The following is a 6,000-nucleotide window of genomic DNA, read 5'->3' on the forward strand; positions in this document are numbered from 1 at the left end:
TGAGAATGGTATTACTGATGACTCTATTGGATCATTTGTGAACTGCTTTTCAGGATATATAAATATGTAAACAGGGTATTGCTTTTCAGAAAACTATTTATTCTGCCATTCATTTGAGGAGTAAGCCATTTAACATCTCTCTTTGTAGTTTATTATCACAGTGACACACTAGTAGTCAGAAGGTAAATGACAGAAAAATGTGCCTGTATACCAGATTTAAGAAGAAAAAGGAATAAATCAAATTCATATTTCTTTTTTGCCTTCCTCTTCATGCACTTATTTTTAAAGCATAAACATTTTTAAAGCATAAACATGTGTTTTGTGAAGCAATTGGTTTAAGATGAGATACTTGAATTATAGACAACCAAAAATGACTTTACAAATACCTTTATTTAGAACTCAGCTAGCATTAATTCTTTCATACATAAAATCTGAATTATTCTCTGAAGGGAGGATATAGTTTCTTTGAGAAGAGGATTTAATAAATTGTGCTTTGTTGGCACTTGGCAATCATCAAGGCAGGAAAAGCAGGGTAAGCAATGCTGGTATTTAAAATGTTATTACTCCCACTGTAATAAGAGCTTGCAGAGAAAAAAATGTCCATTGAAGAATGTCATGCCAAACTTGATAAGAAATCCTCTAGCAAATAATGCATTGTGAGCTCAGAAACAAAGACATGATTTCACAAGAAGTTTTCAAATGTTAAGTAAAAACATAAGTATTCTATAGAAAATCTTGTTTGTTGATTGTGAGAGTGCAGGATATCTCCAACAATCCCCCACTCTGTACTCATAAATATGGCAACAATCTCTGCCGATATCTTTCATATCACTTACTCATGTTGGTGTCCCTGAATGAACACCCTGTTTTGATTAATGCTTGATTCCTCCTGGCTTTTTATTTTCTTGAACATTCACTGTACTTGGTCATTATCATTGCTAATGCTCTGTTAAGGTGAACAAATGGAAATACATCTCTTACTGTATGTGAGTGATATGTTAGAGGCACATTGCAGGAGGCAGTACTGAATCCACTTGCATCTTTAAGTGAATTGTCCTATTCAGAAGCTGAATTTTTGCTTTGCCTTTAGATGGAGACAAACATTTGTGGCAAACATCATTGAAAGTCTATAATTAGGTTAGCAAGTGCGAATGAATCTGAGGGCTTGGTGCATCTGGGTATTTTTCAATATGTTTTTCATTTTCTTTCTTCCATGTTCAGTCTTTTATCACTAAGAATCAACTTTCCTGTTCCCTCTCACAAGGAAAGCTGATTCTTAGCAGTGAAAGGTCATTGAATTTTCTCTTTCTTCTGCTAACATTTTAGAGTTGACTCTCACTGAACTGTTTCCCATTTTACCTTACAGGCTTGCTTGTGGATCAGAGGAGAAACATTCTTTCTTGTTCCAAAGTACAGGGAAACATTCTGAGATGACAAGGTCTGTTGAGATGGAAATCCATCTTAAAACAAACAACAATCTCACAGGAAGCACAGTCACAACCTTTGCTTCTCCAAAGGTTGTTTCTGATCAGCTTTTCACTCTTTTTACTTCCTGGCTTTTATTATGAATGATATGTTTGGGCTAAAATCTTTAGGACATAAAAACTGGTGCTATCCAACCCAATAGTTGCCTTTGGCAGTTGGTATTGTTTAGGGAAATTACACAAACTTTGGTATTTTCTGTGATCTGTTTCCATCATACTATACCTTCTGGGGGAGGAAACAGCAATTACGGATGACAGTAGGCACAATTCTGCCTCATCTCAGTGTTTGTTTAAAGACTTGTGTGTGAATTTTTTTAATCCCATCTGAGGAAACTGAAGGTATCTGCGTGTCCTGTGGCAACAAACTTCAGGAATTCATTAACTTCAATGTAAACTTTGTTTTAGAGATCATCAACTAATTTCAAAGACTACAATATCGTTTCAGTGTGTCATTATTTGGTGAAAAAATATTTCTGTTCATCCCATGCCATGGCACAGGGTGCAGATGGGGAGCCAAGAGTGACAGGTGATCTCCAGGGTAGGAGGGAGCAGGAGAGCTGGAGGAAGCCCCAGCTCCATCTCCAGGTGAGTCTGTGGTGAGAGGCTGATGACCCTGGGGATTAAAATGGGTCCATGTCCATGGGTGGAGAGAGGCCCGGGGGATGCTGGGCAGGACCAGGCCAGTCCAGCCTGTCAGGAAGCCTTATGTGCTTTATGAAAAGAAAAGAAAAGAAAAGAAAAGAAAAGAAAAGAAAAGAAAAGAAAAGAAAAGAAAAGAAAAGAAAAGAAAAGAAAAGAAAAGAAAAGAAAAGAAAAGAAAAGAAAAGAAAAGAAAAGAAAAGAAAAGCGGTTTTGATTCTTTTTTTTTCAGGTTTGTGAATATTTTTGATTTAATTAGATAGATCTAAGTGATTCAGAATCTTTGAAAAATACATTTGTTTCAAAGACAAACTAATGACAAATTATCAGAAAATATTTTTTAAAACATTTTTTTCAGCAGAATTTGTGGTGTATACACTGAGTACTTTGATATTTGCTGATGTTTACATATCCAATTCAGACTGGTTCCTCTGTACAATAGACCGGTACCTCTGACTGCATTTTGTGTTGGTATGATAAATGGTTGGGTGTCTTCAAATGAGACAGTAAGATGAACAGACCTTTGTGTAGCTAGATATTTCTTTCATTGCTCAAGGCTGGCATTCCTGAAATAACCCTATTAAAGTTAGTGAGAGAATTCTACACTTAATGCAGTGGAACCTGAACTTCTGCAGTGACAGAAGCTGAAGGAAGAAGAAGAAGAGCAGTAGCAGCTGTGTTGTGCGAGCTGAATTTGTACTTCTGGCTGGTGTACGTTGTTAAAGTCCTAATTCTCTAAACTGAGTCCTAAACTCAGATGTAGCACATCCAGTACTTAAAATCTAATCTGACAATCCAATTTGAAACTATTTGCAGGGCTCTTGTTCAGCCAGGAAAGAGATACCAATAAGACTTACAATGGCACATAAAATCTTAATGAATAAGTGTTTATTCATCTAAGTGCCAATTAAATCACTAAACCTGGAAAAGACTCACAAGAACTGCAAACCAGAATTTGTTCCTCCATTCCCTCATTTTGAGCAAGTCTGTGGGTATATCTTTTATTTGCTGCACCTCTCATCTCTTTAAAACCTATGTTACATTAATAGGAGAACTGAATATCTGCAAAGATAATGTTACACATTTTTTGTCAATTCTTAATTTGATAAATTGAAAAGCAAAGACATTTTATTTCCCACTAGATTTTCTTAGCAATCCTTTGTTGATAGCCTCAATTCATTTGGTCTGTCTGCAGAAATCTTTTATGGCTTTGCTTTTGTGTTCACTGTGTTCAATCGGAGAAAAAAAGACATTTAAGCAGTACTGATTATTCCCAATCAGACTTCTGAAATCTTTAGTGTTGCTTGTTGCAGGAATGTTACCAGTATTGCAATAGTCAGCAATAAAGAGAGAAAAGTATTGCAAAGTATACTTTAGAGGTTTACATGTTTAACCTTTTACATATAAAACACAATTCATATTATGTAGAAGATAAATATGAAGCTAATTAGCTAACCATATACATGTACCACAGTAATGGTTATAAACCGTTTTATCCTTCTGCAACCCAAACCCAAATTCCATGCAACAAATACCAGCTCATTTATGTGATTATGGTTTCACTGAAAGCAACAAAACCTTGATTGTCATTAGTAGTCCAACACTAGATAAAACTGGTTTTTTTTTCCATTTTTGTATGTATAAAGCCATTTTTTGCTTTTCCCATAAAAACAACATAGTGCTGGTCCTCAGAACATCTGTTTAGTGATTGAATTGGCCATTTTTTCCAAATGCTTTGTGTTTTTAAAAATATTGCTGTGTACTTGTATATTGTGCTCTAAATTTGTATCATCATCAGATAATGTGAAATTAGTTACGAAGTACATTCAGATTCTTTAATTTGATTGGTACTGTTTATAACAAGATGTAGGTATCTCATTCACAGATCCAGAACTGCACAGCAGGGAAACATAAATTGCATTCAATCCTTTGAACAAAAAATTCTAGTACAACAGCATGTCATATCACAGCTGATTTCTACACACTCTCTACAGTGGCTCCCATGCATGGGCAGAAAGGGAAAAGTAAATGAGAGAATTTGGTTAGAAACAATTTTGTGGCTAGTCACTGGGTTGATCTATGGGAAATTCAGGTATAGTGCTGGCTCAGAAGTTAGATGGGAGGTGAGAAAAATTGACTCATATTTTTTTAATTAGTTCACAGGTCAGTTAGCTTATTAGAATTAAAGAATCTTACTGATTATATCTAGATTTTAAAAATTTATTTCTTACACATATTGATCTGAAGGGTATGGAGGTATCATTCACAGATCACTTCTTAGATGATGCACAGAATTTTTCTTACACAAAAGTCATGTCTCCAAAGCTGTTTCTTCTGATATATGCCGAAGAGTCAATTTATTACAGCATAGTTAATATACTATTTTCATTTTCATATGTGGTATATTTTCATATACCTCACTTCAGGTATAGAGGTATATAGGAAAGATAGATCATTGCTTCAATTGTAAAAAAATGTCAGATGTTTCTGACTTTTTGTGTATTTGCTATATAAAAAAGCCCTCTTCTTTTTTTGACATTTAGCAGAAGAATTTAATATAATTATTTCTGATTAAAAAAGGAGACACATGCTTCTGTGTGTCCTTCAATAGCTCTTTTGTAACTAAGGCTTGGAACCTAATTTCACATTTTGCTGTGGATTCTTTTCACTTTCAAGTGCAAAGAAATAATCATTCTTTCTGCATTAGTTTTGAAAGTTTGCTGTTCACATTTAACACCTAAAAATAACTTCCATTTCAAAACTATTTTCTTCAGCTATTCCAAAGGTACTAATGTAAGACAAAAGTATCTGAAAGAAAAAGAAAAAGAAAAATGAGAATTGCAGTCTAGTTTGGCTGATGCAGGGAAATGCAAACTTTATCTCTTCTCCCCTAAGTCCAGAGTAACCCTGCCAGAAAAGATTCTCCAAGAGGCACAGACTGGAATTGAAGTAAGCAGTGCCTGCCTTAAATGGAGTCCCAGTCTACTTTGGAGAAGAAGGTTTACTTTCTACAACCTCCCCTCGAGCAATGATAACTTGCCAAGATACACTTCTGCAATTGTCAAAGCCATTGCAGACCTTGGAAGATTAATTTAGTTGCGTTTGAAGTCATTTTGTCGCTAAAGGGAAAGTCGGGGACTCTTGAAAAGGGCTGACTTAGCTGAGTAAAGAATGACTGGTGAAATTGAGATACCAGTTAATTGCAATGCATTAACTCCTTGGCTAACTGTTTTTGGAACATAGCGATCATCACTCTCATTAGGTATGTGCTTGTATTTAAATCTCCTTAGCCACTTGCAGTTTTGCTTCTGGATCTTTTGCATCTCCCTGGCTTGGCACTGATTTTTTCTTTAAGGAGCTCACCTGTTTCAGACTCTTCATGACCAGTAGGAGCATTCAGAAAAGGTCTGTTACTGAAGGGACTCAGGTTTTCCAATATTTTTTTCTTTCATAAAGCATAACTGTCATAAAAGATTCTAGTTGTGGAAAAACACTAAGTTGTTAGATATCATCATTAGTAAAGAAACATTTGCAGCTGATGCTTTTGCCACTCAGCACAATTTTTTTAATAAACTTGTACTTGTAAAAGGGTGTACTTGTACATGGGTATATTGTCTGAAGCCTTCTTACCTGAAGAATTCCATTTGATTTGTTATTTACTGTAGTCCTTCTAAGGTGACACAGTTTAGGTGAAGAACAGCTTGCACAGCCTGGGGGTTTATGAGCTCTGTAGCTGCCCCATTTGGGCAGAGTCCGTATCAGCAGAGCCTGTTAAGCTGCTGCTGCTCTGTGGTCTCTCCTACAGTTGGAGTAAAACTGCTTCTGGTCTGACCTGATCTCGGGTGTATTCCAGTTTAGAAGCTGCCAATATACAATC

The sequence above is a fragment of the Vidua macroura genome, chromosome 5, assembly GCF_024509145.1.
Source record: "Vidua macroura isolate BioBank_ID:100142 chromosome 5, ASM2450914v1, whole genome shotgun sequence".
Taxonomy (NCBI): Eukaryota; Metazoa; Chordata; class Aves; order Passeriformes; family Viduidae; genus Vidua; species Vidua macroura.